General features: G+C 41.8%; 1 protein-coding gene across 1 annotated transcript in view; it reads right to left on the bottom strand.

Annotated features, from left to right (window-relative positions):
- LOC124615354 (rho guanine nucleotide exchange factor 18) overlaps nt 1-17,046 on the bottom strand; it is a 591,378-nt gene that overhangs the window by 297,047 nt on the left and 277,285 nt on the right. The window lies entirely within an intron of this gene.

Here is a 17,046-nt window from a genome sequence, read left to right as displayed (position 1 = left end):
TATTCCCTTGGTCACAGCAGAGTGGAAAGAGGGCCAGTTTAATGCCCAGGTGACACATGGAGATAACGAACATTTCTACACAGGACTTAATCACAGTTAGTGACAGTCACTAGGGGCATCCAGCTGGGGTGCCCCAAGTGCCAGATTTGCATACAGGGTGGCCAGAAACAGTCTGGAAAGCTTGTAAAGTTGTTGCAGGGCAGGTTGTGCTGAGAAATAATTGTTAAATGAAAAATGTGATATGTTGCGCAGTTTCTGAGTTAATTAGCATCGAAGTTAGCCAATCAGCCCTTGATGCGTGCAAATTCAAGCAGTCTGCCAGATACAATTAGTGTCTGTTGTTCTCACAGCGTAGCAGAGAGCACACAAGATTGCTTGGCCTTTATTCATCTTTGATCCTCACTTCTGTCTCTTGTTCAATTTATGCACAGCTTTCTTGTTCAGTTTCAAGTAACCAAATGAAGCACATATTTGGTGACACTGTCTTGGTGGGTCGCATTAATTTGTGTGTGCACCATATTGAATTCTTTTTCTTAACAATTACTTCTCAGCACAACCTACCCAGCAACACGTAAAAGTTTATAGACTGTTTCTGACCACCGCATATAGTGAGTGAATTAGCAATGAAAAATGACACAGTAAATTATGATGCAAAAAGGGATTTGGGGGGCGGGGGGGTGCATCGAAACAAAAGTCGCTTGGGTGGAATAATGTTCTTGAACTGACCCTGACTAGAAACAAACATCTGGACGATTCAACAATATACCACTGTCTGAGAATTGTTTATGAGAAGTGGGTGAAGATTGGAGGAAGCTAGCTCTGTCTCTATCAGACATATACTTGGAAAGGAGCTCTGCACAGAGAGCAAGTGCGACCTCCACACTCAGTATTGTCACTTTAGCTATCTTTGTGCTTTGCACAGAGCATCCGCTCTCATGGCGAGCAGTAAAATAAATCTATCCAAAGCGAGGCACACCTACTGCTCAGAAGGTATTAGGAACTGTTTTATCACTCATACTAAAAGTAACACCAAGAGCCATACAGAATTTGGCAGAGGGTTCACTTGCACCTTTCACCATACTGCAGAACTTTATTATACACAGTGCATTATGAAATGATGTATCCTAATACTAGATAAAAATGTCAACATGTGCTTTTTGAAAATGCTGAGCACTTCCTGTCATAGAGGCGGAGTGGATACACGAATCATCAGCAACTTGATATGGTTGCAGCTATGAGCTCTTTAAAAGCTACTGCAAGGAAAAACAGTTTCATTACAAGAAAATCTGTCAACATCAACACAAGTTATGGCAGTTATAATTTCCAGAAATAGCTTGGTTCCCCTCAAAATGAAATTTTTTTTTGAGTTGAATAGATGATGGTACAGTCGAGAAAATTAGATTGAGAAATGAAATGGATCTGTACTTTGACTGTGCAGCTTAACTGAATCAGTCATCACTTAAATTCGTCTACGATTGTTAATATGTCAAATATAAGAATGGAGATCAAAGAAAATATTAGTCCCCCTCAAATGCTTCTAGCTGAGGAATCAGGAGACACCTTTGGTATTCTGTAAGAATACTGTTTGATCAAGTCCGTGACTTGTGATATGTTATGCTTCAATTGCTTACTTGCATTTACCCTCAACAAACAGGCTTGGCTTTTGTCTTCCCTATGATGGAATTCCCACTTTCTTTTGCTGTTTCCATCTTGGGTGTCACCAATGTATCTTCAGATGCAAAAATGCTAACAAAATCTCCAGAAATGAGGAAATGACATCCACAGGTCCATTCAGAGACTCAAGAAGTAATAAGTGAGACTAATGTACAAGACCATCTCATTTTTACAGTGTTCTTGCATATACTATTTGCAGATGTGTAGTGAGCTGCGTAAGACACATCAGTTAAGGAGTGTACACGTAAAGACTGCAGGGTCACCGCCATACCTCAGGCACCAGCCATCACAGCAGAATGGATGACACTTACACACTGATAGTGAGAAACTGTTGGGAGTTCTCAGTTTTTGGAGGAGAGAGTCAAACGTGTCACTCACTGGTACCTGGTGACCACATACGGTCATTATCAGCATATTTGATCCAAAAGTACAAAATGTGTCACATTTGACCTCTAAATCACACTGCAATTAATTGAGAAAAAAATGAAATTTCTTTCACAGTGAGAAGAACCAATAATAAGCAGGAAAATCTGTATTCTATTCAACAATGACCTCTAACATGGATTCTGGAAATAACAAAAACTAAAATAATTGAAAATAAAGGGGAGAAAGTGTGTTTCAAAATTTTCTGAAAATTCTGAATAAAATGCCAGCATCAGTTGTACGGCCGATTTCCATCCCAAAGGCCACTACCCATTGGTCGTGTGTCGGACATCCTGAGACAACAAAGAATGACTGAATCAGTCATTCTTAGGATGTCTGACACAAGCACTGGATAGTAGCCTTGGAGGTCAAAATCAGTCACAATTTTTAAAACTGAAATAAAAAGGTCAAAAATAATTTTGTGCAACTAATGCTGGCATTTTATTCAAAATCAATAATAAAGTTCTCGAACCTCCACTAACATGCTCCACATTCTGGACAAAAAAATTGTCTGAAAATTTTTCACATAGTAAGGATTTCAGACCCCAGTTCATTTGACAAAGAAAGTAAATTTGAAAGTTGTTTGTTTCAATTCAGATACATTAGAACAACTACATTTATTCTAATTTATATAAAGAAAACCATTTAATGAGAATTGTTTTGGCCAGCTTAGTGCTCTCCGTTGTTGATGCCCCTTCTAGTCATCTAGATTAAAATTTTCCATACACACTGGTTGACAACATTAGTGAGACGGTTGCTTCCTTCCTTTCTGTTACATCATTCTGTAATAATGTTCTCTGGTATGTAAAATGGTGTTAAAAGAAACTTATGTTGAAAAGCAGGAAAGAGACTGTCATGTATACTACTCTGAGCATCTGTATTGAGCTCCACAGTGATTTAATTACCACGACCAAACAGGCAACAATTACAAGGGTCCAGACCCTAGTAAATTTCCTGTGGCTATCTACACTCATCAAGATTCCATTCAAAAAGCATATGGTGAAAAGGACACAAATTACAGAGCGTAAAAAAAGTGTGGACACTGAAGGTATTCAGAGATGAAGAACTGCCATTTGAGAATGAAGACAGGTATCAACAAGGCATTCATGTTACATGATTAAAGAAAAACACAGAAAATCTAAATCTGGAGATTGGACAGGGGTTTTGATTTCCACCTTTAATGTGATTTCAGTATTGTGATCACCACACACCTCCTCCATCTGTGAAAATTGAGTTCATAAGTATTTTTCTACTTCTTGTGATATTCTTAAATCTCGTTAGAAAAAATGCTTACCTCTAATAACACAGTCTCTCATCATGTCTGGGATTACAGCACAATTTCACACATACATATAAAAAAACTCAGGGTGAAGAAATAAAAACTTTGTGGTTTGCTGTTAACACTTTAAATCAATCAAGGATGACAAACACCATGAAAGAGGGCTTGACTGGAACTTCACAAGAAGCTATAAGATAAACACCAACAGAAGTTAAACAAGGATAATAGAATATAGCCAAACTGTATCACGTGATGCTGAGGGGATCAGAATATGAATTGAGACACTGAAAGTAGTAGATAAGTTTTGCTGTTTGGGCAGTAAAAAAACTGATGATGGCCAAAGTAAAGAAGATATAAAATGCAGACTGGCTATTGCAAGAAAAGTATTTCTGAAAGAGAGGAATTCATTAAAATCTAATACAAACTTAGGTGAAGATCAAGTGAGTAGATTGAGGAACTAACAAAGAGGTATGGAATGAAACTGGGAAAAAAAACAGGGATGCACCACTGAGGAATTATCAAAATGGGATGGAAGTCAGTAGCTGTGCTGTTCATGTACAGACACAAAAACATTGCAATTTCAGAAAAACTGAATGATTATTCAACACAAAAGCCTTCAGAAATTGAGCAAATCAATATCACATTGGGCCACATCTGGCCCTTATGCAAGCAGTTATTCAGTGTGGCACTGATTGATAGAAACGTTAGATCTGCTTAATTCCAAGCTGGTTGAGGACAGATCTGGCAACCTTGCTGGCGAAGGCAAGATTCGGGAGGCACAAAGATAAGCAGTAGAAAATCTCGCTGTGTGCAGGCAGGCATTGTCTTGCTGAAATGTGAGCCTGTAGGACTGCATGCCTGAGATGTGCAATGGTAGCAGGCCTTGTCTGCAGCTTTCTACAACTATAACCGGACATCTGAAAAATCCTACAATCACTGATGAAGAGATGTGAATGAGCGCAGTTCCACTCCAGTGTTCTTTACATCCCTTGGTGCAGGGGGAGAGTATGCGGTGTTAGTTCTGTTGTTCATAATGGATTCCTAGAGGACAAACTGATTGTTTCAAGACAGTAATGTACTGTTAGTCAACACTGCCCTCCAAGTTTCCTGGAGAAATGCAGTGCAAATTTCTGTTGCATCCTCCTCTGGGTATCTATTAACCATAATTTGAAGGCAGCAGCCATTAGTGGTACTATTGGCCACATGCAACCACTACAAAGCAGGTATCCAATCTTTGTGTGTCATGATGGTGGCTGAATGTTCCAATGACACTGTTGCATGTAGTGTATGCCAATTCAGCAGGAGCTTCCTGTGCTGACAACTGTTTTTACCCTAAGGTGGTAAAGCACACACAGTTTAAGTCTGAGTTGATCCTCCGACGTATACTGACAGACTGAACTGTGTACACAAAGCACACTGCACTGTTCACTGTATGCTTCACTTTTACCCCCATTACATAGATGGCTACATGTAGCAACTGTCAGAAGAGTATTGTGAAAGAGGTTTCGGAATATACTCGTACACAAATTTAAAAAAAAAAAAGTATATCATAAGAACTGTGCATTTTTTTAAAGATTTTATTATGCAAAAGTCAGAGCAATCAAATATTTCAATACACACTTTCACTGCTGGGTAGAGTGGAACTCCTGTTTTCAGAAAAAAGTGTCATGTTCAATTCCTAATAACAAATGCTGATTTATAAAAGAATGCATACAAGAACAGTGGTAATGTATAAATAAATATATGGTATCATACCATGAATATGTGTTCTCACATCGCAAACGTTTTTTCTTGGGTTGTTAAGGGATGTTTTCTCACGGATTTCAAATTAGGGTTTTTTTATGATAATAATACACCATATCTAGCCACAATATTTTGTTTTCGTATGAAGTCCACAGCATTCTGGAACTACAACTACATTTTCCACGACAACATTGCTTTTTTTGGCTAAAAATAATCTACTTCTCACTGATCTCAGCTGAGGAGCTTTTCTCGTAAAAGTAGTAAATGTATCGATTTACTAATAGGCGATGACCTGGAACAAATGTAACACTCAAGGAAGCCAATGTAGTTTTCACCTGTGCCAATTATAGTGTGACAAGATATTGCAGCTTTCACACTGCTGTACTGCCCGACTATGCGATGATACATGAGAAAGTTTAGTTGTAATATATGAAGTTTGTAACTTTAATAGTGGCAACTATTTATTTACAGCTCGTACAAAATAGGTTCTTGAGCTATGAATCCACCACACCCAGAAACATATGGGCCCAAGGACGCCAATATCGATTATTTTTTAGAGGTGCATACGGGGCCTGAAAATAGCATAATGAATTGCCGAAACTGGCAGCAAAAATAAAATTAAATAGTATCTGAATTAGACGGCTGTTTGGCGAATTTCATTGTTAAGAAGGTACTTTTATTTGCTCGCGTCCCGAGCGGACGTTCACTGACACGCTATTTCCACGATGCACCTTGGACACGTGAAAGACTGCCTTAGTCCGAATAGGTGTTGGAAATTTCAACTGGCTGTACGCGGTATGTTGATAACCCAGTTGGCAGTTGCCTCCTCTACTTACGATAGTAAGTAGTACTGTGATGGAAGGTATCTTGGCTGCTGGACGCTATCAAACAGACTGGAGTGCCTGTACCGCCCGCATAACGTCGTCCACTGCAAGCGGGCGTGCGGTTGCTTAGTGGAAGCGATAGCGCCTATGGTCGTCGGTGTATACTGAGATCAACGACTTAGCGAAGGGCTTTTATTGAACAGCAGTTACGGTTCACTGGCAGGATGCTACGAAAACGCCGTCACAATACAAAGGAGTCTGCTTACGTAGCACTTGTGCAGCTCGTTCTAGAAAACTGCTCAAGTGCTTGGGTTATGCGCTAAAGAGGACTAACAGGGGTAATGAACGTATACAAACAAGGGCAGGACGAATGCTCACAGGCTTGCTTCCCCACGGGAGATCGTTTCTGAGACGGTAGGAAACACGAATGGCAGGTGGCTGCATATGGACCTCAGTTAACCCGCAAAAAAGCTACTTATACAGGGTGTTACAAAAAGGTACGGCCAAACTTTCAGGAAACATTCTTCACACACAAAGAAAGAAAATATGTTATGTGGACATGTGTCCGGAAACGCTTACTTTCCATGTTAGAGTTCATTTTATTACTTCTCTTCAAATCACATTAATCATGGAATGGAAACATACAGCAACAGAACGTACCAGCGTGACTTCAAACACTTTGTTACAGGAAATGTTCAACATGCCCTCCGTTAGCGAGGATACATGCATCCACCCTCCGTCGCTGGAATCCCTGATGCGCTGATGCAGCCCTGGAGAATGGCGTATTGTATCACAGCCGTCCACAATACGAGCACGAAGAGTCTCTACATTTGGTACCGGGGTTGCGTAGACAAGAGCTTTCAAATGCCCCCATAAATGAAAGTCAAGAGGGTTGAGGTCAGGAGAGCGTGAAGGCCATGGAATTGGTCCGCCTCTACCAATCCATCGGTCACCGAATCTGTTGTTGAGAAGCGTACGAACACTTTGACTGAAATGTGCAGGAGCTCCGTCGTGCATGAACCACATGTTGTGTCGTACTTGTAAAGGCACATGTTCTAACAGCACAGGTAGAGTATCCCGTATGAAATCATGACAACGTGCTCCACTGAGCGTAGGTGGAAGAACATGGGGCCCAATCAAGACATCACCAACAATGCCTGCCCAAACGTTCACAGAAAATCTGTGTTGATGACGTGATTGCACAATTGCGTGCGGATTCTCGTCAGTCCACACATGTTGATTGTGAAAATTTACAATTTGACCACGTTGGAATGAAGCCTCATCTGTAAAGAGAACATTTGCACTGAAATGAGGATTGGCCTCCACGGTACACTTCTGCGAATGGTTCATCCAACAATATGTCAATCAGCTACTGATAGTGCCTGCACACGCTGTACATGGTACGGAAACAACTGGTTCTCCCGTAGCACTCTCCATACAGGAAACTTCTATGACGCTGACATTAGGTTATCGTCAACTGCACGAAGAATTGCCTCGTCCATTGCAGATGTCCTCGTCGTTCTAGGTCTTCCCCAGTTGCGAGTCATAGGCTGGAATGTTCCATGCTCCCTAAGATGCCGATCAATTGCTTCGAACGTCTTCCTGTCGGGACACCTTCGTTCTGGAAATCTGTCTCGATACAAACGTACCGCGCCACGGCTATTGCCCCGTGCTAATCCATACATCAAATGGGCATCTGCCAACTCCGCATTTGTAAACATTGCACTGACTGCAAAACCACGTTCGTGACGAACACTAACCTGTTGATGTTACGTACTGATGTGCTTGATGCTAGTACTGTAGAGCAATGAGTCGCATGTCAACACAAGCACCAATGTCAACATTACCTTCCTTCAATTGGGCCAACTGGCGGTGAATCGAGGAAGTACAGTGCATACTGACAAAACTAAAATGAGCTCTAACATGGAAATTAAGCGTTTCTGGACACATGTCCACATAACATCTTTTCTTTATTTGTGTGTGAGGACTGTTTCCTGAAAGTTTGGCCGTACCTTTTTGTAACACCATGTGGACCTTCGAGAATCAGCTTTAAGTGTGGAATCCATGAATATACTACAATCACCCATGTGCCTCTCCCGCAGCGATCACGAAGAAAGGATTAGTTACAGTGTGCAAAGAGCCATTTGAGCTATCATGGTTCCCGCACTCCGTATATGAATGTAAAAGAAAAACGCCTTAATAACTGGGAAATTGGGAAGTACCCTTTGCAATATACTTCAAAGTCGTTTGCAGAGCATAAACGCACACATACACCTACTACTCCATAGGAAAAGTGGAGCAACCGCTAAAATAATTTTGTCTAACTTTCGACTAAGTTCAAAAACGAAAATGGCAACAGAGCCAAGATGGCGTTACAGAAAGCAAACATTATTCATTACTCACAGAGTCATCTGCATTAGGATCGCTGAAATTAAAAAAATGTATGATAGAAACGGAATCAATATCAGCAATAACCGTTCAAGAATGCTGAGCCTGCAATGTAATGTGACTAATGACGAATTGTGCCTGGCCAGTTTTCGCCGCAATCTCACTGCCTTCATCCTCATCGGCCATTCATTTAATGTGCGTGAATGAAATTTGACATTTTTGCCTGAAGAATGTATATGTGTGCATGTTAACACCAAATGAAAAAGGAGAAAGAAATATTCCTGTTTAAGGCAGTGAGAACAGGCTTGTAAGCTTTTTCTCGAATAAGTAAGAGTTATACTGTCTCATTTTCTCCCTATTTCTGGACATTTTTTTATCATTATGCTAATTGTTGCTACGTTGAAAACATTTCTGTTAGACTTTTGTGGAACATGCTCTGTTCTTTTCTTTTACCTATTATGTTTTTTTGGATTTTCTATCAGCGAGAAGAAAATGATTTATGTATTTACCTAATCTGTTTTCTGTCTTATATAAGATGGTTCACGACCGAAACCGGTAGATATTGAGTTCAAATAAAAACAGCCGATGGTTAAAATGCGTTTCTTCTTCTAATTTTTTGCCCGCAGAAGGGCAGTATATTCCTGGTGGCAGTGTAATAACAGAACTGCTTGGGCGCACGATACTGAAGCCTTCAGTGGTCATACTAAAAGTCTCGAGAGCTGAATAGGGTTAAACTGAGTAAAAACACTGAAAAATTGTGGAATAATGCTATAGAATATTTCTTAAAATTTCTTTTGTGAAACATACATACATAAACAAACACTCTATAAACTTTGTCAGTTTTTAAAAGGTGGATAAAAGGAAAGGAAAGAGCTAAAAAAAGTATTGAACTCTGAGGTGACAGAAGTCATGGGATAGTGATATGCACACATATAAATGGCTCTAGTATCGTTTACGCAAGCTATAAGTAGGCAGAGATGTCTGTCACATGTACTAGGGTGATTCATGTGGTTTCCGAGGCGATTATGGCCGAACGACAGGAATTAACAGACTTGGAACGGGCAATGCTAGTTGGAGCTAGACGCACGGGACATTCCATTTCGGAAATGTATCAGGAGCGTGTCGGGAATGCCACATTTCAGGCACTACCCCCTCTCATCACGAACAACGCAGTGCCAGATGGTCTTTACTTAACAACCGAGAGCAGCGGCGTTTGCGTAGAGCTGTCAGTGCTCACAGACAGGCAACAATGCATGAAATAACCACGCAAAATCAACGTGGGACGTACGACGAACGTATACGTTACAACAGTGATGCGAAATTTGGCGTTAATGGATTTTGGCAGCAGACGACAGAAGCGAGTACCTCTGCTAACTGAACGACATCGACTGCTTGGAGACCATTCGGAGCCATTCGTGGACTTCGTCTTCCTAAACAACGCTTGAATTTTTATGGATGACAATGCGCCATGTCACCAGGCGAGATCTGTTCTTGACTGGTTTGGAGAATATTCTGTACAATTCGAGTGAATGATTTGGCTATCCACATCGCCCGACATGAATCCCATTGAACATTTATGGGACATAATCGAGAGACCAGTTCGTGTACAACATGCTGCAGTGGCAACACTTTCCCAATTATAGACGGCTATAGAGGAAACATGGCTCAATATTTCTGCAGGGGACTTCCGACGACTTGTTGAATCCTTGTCAGGTCGAGTTGCTGCAATACGCCGGGCAAAAGGAGGGCCGACACGAATTAGGAGGTACCCCATGACTTACGTCACCTCAGCGTATACCAGAGAGATGTAGTTGGCTGATTTCCAAACGACAAAGGACGCGCCATCTATTCTGCAACACACTAAAACGTCCATCCTAACAGTTTAGGCTGGAGTACGGACAACTCATAAAATTTTAAAATGTGTACCACACTTCTCTCATCAGCTACAATAGAGGGCAGGCCTCTCAAATTTACTGCTGCTACTCGTCAGAATATAAAACACTGTTAAAACATGATGTATTGAAACAATTCACAAGTCCCACGAACAACGGGGTCCTCTCGCTGGTGCGAGAAGTCATGGGCCAGTGGAGTACGACCTATATGGAGACGCATCACTGTCACTTCACCCCACCTCTGTGACCGGAAGGAGGATCGGTGTGGTCGACAGTTGGTTTCACAGAACATACCTTATTTTCCGACACTTAAAGCCACTCCGTCTCTGAATGACTTACGACCGGCTCAACAGTGAAGGAATGACTCATAAGGGGACAGCGTACGTGTATACTGTATGCCGCTGATAAGCTTCCTTGGTGGCAATATCAGCGTGCCTTGGTAACCAGCAGAATATCACTTCCTCTCCTTGTGGCAGGTCCTCTACTGACTTCGTTCCCCTAGTGGAGACATCCCTGCTTAGACTGTGGGACAACATGTACCAGTAGCGTTCGTGAATCGTTCGTAGAAACATCGGTGATTGTGATTTAGGCGACTATTCGTGAAAAACAGTAAATCTGGGTTTCAGTCTCACTCTGGTAGAGGTTTTCATTCGTCATTGTACATTCATCACATGGGCGAATGATGTAAAAAAAAAAAAAAAGATCTCTAATGGTTGTTGCTTAGTCTTGTTGTTTTTAGTGTGCTGACTCCTAACATAACAACAAAAATGTCATATTATCAACCCTCTTTACAATTAACACACAACACGATATAAAAAGCATTTTTACTCGTTTTGAAAGATACAGACTTCATGTACTACTTCAATTAACAACATGAAGCTGGAACTTCTGTGGCTGTGGTTTTAATGGTTAGTATATATCGGAAATACTATGAGTAGCTCACTGGCTTTCTCTTTTTGCGAGAACCTGGCAAAACAAGGAGACTGTTTCAGAAGTCTCTGCGGGATGTTTCCTCGTTTGTCAGAGGCGAAACTGAAAGAAGGCGAGATTGACGAACCTGACATTCGAGAAATGCCATTCGATTCCGCCTGTGTACCAAAATGATTGACTGAAAAAATGGTTCAAAGGGCTCTGAGCACTATGGGACTTAACAGCTGTGGTCATCAGTCCCCTAGAACTTAGAACTACTTAAACCTAACTAACCTAAGGACAGAACACACATCCATGCCCGAGGCAGGATTGGAACCTGCGACCGTAGCAGTCGCGCGGTTCCGGACTGCGCGCCTAGAACCGCGAGACCACCGCGGCTGGCATGATTGACTGAGAGGGAGGCTTAGGTATCACACAAAAAGGCTGCCGCAAAGTTCTTAGGCAATGAAAATTCCCACATATTTCTATTGTACCCCACATACTGGAAAACTAACTGATGAACCTCAAGATTCACTTTTTGAAGTCACCTTGATTTCTTTACCTGAAAATTTAGGTCATGCCAGTGAGGAAGAAGGGCACCTTCACCACGACATCAAAGTGATGGAAAGACGGTGTCAGGGATGCTGGAATATTGATATGAGGGGAGGCGTTCAACAAGGAATTCATGGGAGAAAAAAATGCTTGAAGAAGAAAGAGAGACAAAGGAAGTAGGAGCCGATGGACACACAATTCATATGTCATTAAGATGTTTTCATCTTTACATTTCAATAAAACCTTTGTTCATAACGAAAAATTAAAAAGTATTTTCCTAACGAAGATTGTGGTACATGTACGTCTCAGAGAAAAACTGAAGCCAATAAGAATTAAGTGCTAGAAAACGTTAAATTAAGCCGTTGTATAATAAGAAAAATAATGAAAAATAGTTTCGTCGGACTGTGTTGTTTACAGTGTTCTTCGAGTTTTCACCTACACTAACATTCATGAGAGTCTAAAAAAAGTAGCGATCAATTACGTTCATCGATTCATTAACCACGGTGATAAAGACAACAACTTACTATTACTTTGTTGTGCCTGAGACAAAACTGAGTAAAAATTTGTTTCAAATTACGATATTTCTGGTTTTCTTGAAGTACGCTGAAAGACAGCATCCGGAAGTTTATGCACTCTCAATGTAAATGTGTGTTCCCGAAATATGAGCCCCTTATTTATTGTGTACCGCCCTCCAAAGCATCGGAATGAGGAGAAATGGGTAAATTTGTCTCGAGACATGCCAAAAATTCACTTGCAGTATGTACTTCGTAAAGCATTTACACTGACGATTCATATGCGTCATCCAATTTCAATCCGTAAAAAACGACATGAACACTCAAAAATTATTTTTAATTAATAACTTCCTGACAATATAAATTCGGTCCGAAAAAAACGGCTACTGTATGAGGAAGGAAAATCAGGCTCTAAAGTCACAGCGAGGGTGAGCTCATTAAACACGGGCTTAAGCAAAGACAGTAACAAGACGGGGCAGGAAATCGGCTGTGGCCTTCTCTCAATGAAACAATCCCGATTCTGACCTTACAAGCTTAAGAACAGAAACAAATAATACACAAACGCAGACAGAATCTAAAAGCAGTTGGCTAAACGGGGATCTGTATCCCGCTCTTCCCGAATACAAATCCAGTGGAAGAACGCACTCCAAACGATTTTCGGCGGAAAATAAATTCTTTCTGATATTCATCTCGGAGGAATTGAGCATTGCAAAAGACAATATTTGCTTCATCATTCACTGCAGAAGGTCTGTTTCCGATTTGGACCGCATAAACTGACATACGAGCAGTTGGCAACACTGACGGGAAGTGTTGGGGGATTTCATGGCAACATTATGACCGACATCCATCACTGACAAGGGGTGAGAGCTGGTGCTTCATGTGGAAGGCAAGCAACAATGAGTATACACTTGCCTTAAGTATGTATCGAAAGAGATGTGTGTGTCGAAAGAGATCCAAAGTCTTAAAACAGTAATCTTTGGATACATTCCATAAGCAGCCTTGTTGATAGCTTCCAGCATATATATCGTGCAGTGTGTACTGTCGCCAATGGCAATTATTTTAAAGGCTTGTAAAAGGTGCTTTGTTAGTTAACTTGTTGACTACCAGAAGTTCCACGTTATCCAACGGAGACAACTATCTTTATCAAGAGACCTTGTATCGCTCTGGAAGAGGGGGAAAGAAAAAACTGATATATATCTAGTGCACGAAAAAGCGAGGAAGCGTCTGATCATGTAGACCACGGCAGCAGCCAAATAAAAGTTTAGAATGAGTTTCAAGTATGTTACAGAAGAAACGAGTAGGGTTAACTGGGAACATCAATAGAATAGACATGTCGATTATGAAAAATATGGAAGACAACATGGGTAAGGGGAATAGCTGGATTAAAGTAATCAGGAAGGATATGAAAGCAACTAGAACAAGGAAGGAAAGGGCCCAGCCACAGCAAAACGGAGTTAAGTTCGTAAGTGGACTAATAGCAGAATCAAGATCACAGAACAAAAAGAACCAGGGAGGGAGGGAGAGAGAGAGAGAGAGAGAGAGAGAGAGAGAGAGAGAGACTGGAGGAACATTTGGAAAAAAGAGTATGTTCCAAACAAGTCATTCGTGATCCTAATGGGTCGAAACGAACGTATTAAATAAAAAAGGTGGACTCCCGAGCACGGTGCAATTCGGCGTTTGTCACACATGTAAGTCACTGACAGACGTAAAAATGGATGGGAAAAATCGTATAAGCAACCGAAGGTTGAAATTCGGATGTTCGAATGTGAATTTTGACACTATCCTCTCAACACACCGTTAGTCGAGGTCGCTAACGCACGCCAATGCAGCGGCGCTCGACTCGGTGGTGACCGAATCGAAACCTAATGGCGGAAAAAATGTTCACCGCCAGCATTTAGACGGCAATAGGAGGAGAGATGGTGGCGTATAGTCCTTGATCACCATAATTTGCGCCAGTGCCCTGGATTAACTATCGAACCTTCCCGTAGAGTCTCACGGAGTGACGGCATGTGTCAATGATGACTGTGATCCGTCTGTTGGATGGAGGTGCTATGACAGGCGCCCCCTTGCTGCTATTCTAAAAGAGTAACCTGTGTACCGGCGTTGAGTTTCAAACTCCCCCTTACGATCATACAACACACCCATTACAGTTACCCACACTTACAGTTACCTACGCTTGACAGTTGCAGTTAAAAGGCGAGTCACGTTTCGCGAAAAGAAAGAACCACCTATCCAATCGGGTTCCCCTCGGAATCTCCCAATCAAGCGTGCAATACGATTTCGATTTTACTTTACCGACTAAACCATCGAGCCACGGTGAGATTAATAGCACAAAGAAACAATTCAAATACGCCCGCGTGACAAGTCGCGAGCATGGCCTGAGAGCTACAAAATCTGAGCCTTTGCTATTGGACAACAGCGAACGCTTCACTACAGCAGGCGCATGTATATCGCCTGCCCGCACTTCGGTGGTGTTACGCAGGTAGCAGACGTAGCAGGCGAATCACCTCGCGATGACCGACCGAACGAAACTTCTCTAGAGCACGCGCACATGCCCGCAGTTCGGAGGTGTTTGGCAAGTTGCAGATGCGGCAGGCGAACCACCTCGCAAAGACCGACACTGCAAACGTTAGCTTCTTCGTCATCCGTAAACAAACGGAGGACGAATTAGACCGTTAATGTACCTTAGTCTACGAGGCCCCAGAGACGGAACATACGCTCAGATTGGAGAATGAAATCGGTTGTGTTTTTTTTATACAAACCATCCCCTCATTTGTTTTAAGAATTTTAGGGTAACTACGAAATACCTACATCAGGAATAACTGACAGCGATTTCAACTACCGTTCTCCCTGATAGCAAGTCTAGTATCTTACCACTGCCCTATCGCCGCTCGGTCTCATATTCGAGTACATAGTCTCAATGAATGTTTTGAAAGTCAAAACTATTTTGTGTATCATAGGCTATTTAATTTATAGGATCTTTTACCAGAGCATTTATTTTGGATTACAAACCAATATCAGCCAGTCGTCATTCCTTAGCGCCTTTACAATATCCAACACCAAGACACTGACAAAGGTTCCAAGAAAATTACGTCGTCACAATATCTTATAAATTCCGTTTAAACTACTTAACACGTATAGAAAATCACATTGTACTATCAGCATCTGCTATGAAGCTGTACAATATTCCATAAATAACTACAAGTTTCGGGGTAAATGCATACTAAAAATAGTGTGTAGTCATATTTAAAACTAATTCGTGTTAGTAGGAAAAAACAGTCACCACGATCACGAGCACCTACTGCACTGCACGCCATCTGAAAGTACTACTGTTCTGACTTGCTTCTAGGCAATTTGTGAACACTTTTCGCAGCACAGTAGGTCCTCTCACTTACACAGATTTACACAAAGATGTTAGGAAGCGTACGAACAGAGAACGTTCACAGAATACAGAGCGTTTCGAGAAAGTGATCCTACTTCACAAGACTATGCCTTCTATATAAATGAATATAGGAACTGGACGGGGGAGCTATTTGAACTTACATTTACTATTACAACGGTTTTTGATTTTAGAAGTACCACCAAATTTTACAAGGGTATATCTTTTACATATATGCACATACAACTTTGGAGTACTTTTCACAATTACTTTTAAGATCTAAATTTTCATTCACCTTTCGGAAATGTTCAATATACATAAAAGCTTCGATTTTACAAGTAATTGTGAAAAGCATTGAAAATTTGCATGAAAATGTGCATGCATGTGTAGTATAATAGAATTTTTGATCACATGACTGTCTTTGTCGTAATAGATAAATCGTATTCTGTTGTAAGACATATTGTGGCCTGTTATACGGGAAACTTGATTGGTACGAGAACAACAGGCATTCCATTCGACCCACCCGACACTTCCAATCCTCGGTTACTGCGTCAGCATACATCAAAGCCTTAAGTCTGACAACGACGCCGAAGCCTTGGCACCGTGTACTAGGATGAGCTAATTCCGACCTGTGAGCGTACGGAAAATGCCAAGCGCACTGAGAGTTCGGGCAGACCCTAGGGACGGAACGGCGGTAGGCGAGCGACGACCTGTCATTCGGCCATTTCCTACCGGTGAGCGGTCGCCCAGCCCAGCGCCGGTCGGGAAATGGAATCCGCCGCGGCAGGGGGGCCGCGGCGAATTGATAGCCCCCAACTCACGCTCAGCTGTCTGCCCTACGCAACAAGCCTACCAACCCAGCCTTGGATCGTGACAGACTTACCTGTAACGCCAAGGTTACGGGCGATTTAGTAATTAGCAATGTTAGGAATGCTCATTAAAGTACCCCGACATGTTGGCGGGCTGTCACTTGGTATTAAGGGCCTCTTCAACCTACAAGGGCTATTTTGTAATACTGAAATAAGTTAACATACCATGAGATGACATGCTATGTGATAGCATGGTAGTATTGCCTACACAAGGTACAAAGGGGTAGTGCACTGGCGGAACTGTCAAGTGTACTCAGGTGATTAACGTGAAATGGTTTCCGACGTGGAATGGTAGTTGGAACTAGGCGTGTGGGACATTCCGTTTCGGAAATCGTTAGGAAATTCGAAATTCCGAGATCCACAGGGTCAAGAGTGTGCCGAGAAAATCACACTCCAGGCATTACCTCTCACCAAGGACACCGCAGTGGCCGACGGCCTTCACTTAACGACTGAAAGCAGCGGCGTTTGTGCACAGCTATCAGTGCTAGCAGACAGGCAACATTGCGTGAAATAACCACTTAAATCAATGCGGGACGCACGAACGTATACGCTAGAGCCGAACAGCGAAATTTGGCGTTAATGGGCTATGTCAGCAATGGACT

This window comes from Schistocerca americana, chromosome 5, assembly GCF_021461395.2.
Source record: "Schistocerca americana isolate TAMUIC-IGC-003095 chromosome 5, iqSchAmer2.1, whole genome shotgun sequence".
NCBI classification, from domain to species: Eukaryota; Metazoa; Arthropoda; class Insecta; order Orthoptera; family Acrididae; genus Schistocerca; species Schistocerca americana.
Note: the sequence above shows the minus strand (reverse complement) of the source record. Positions and strands in the feature narration are given on the sequence as shown.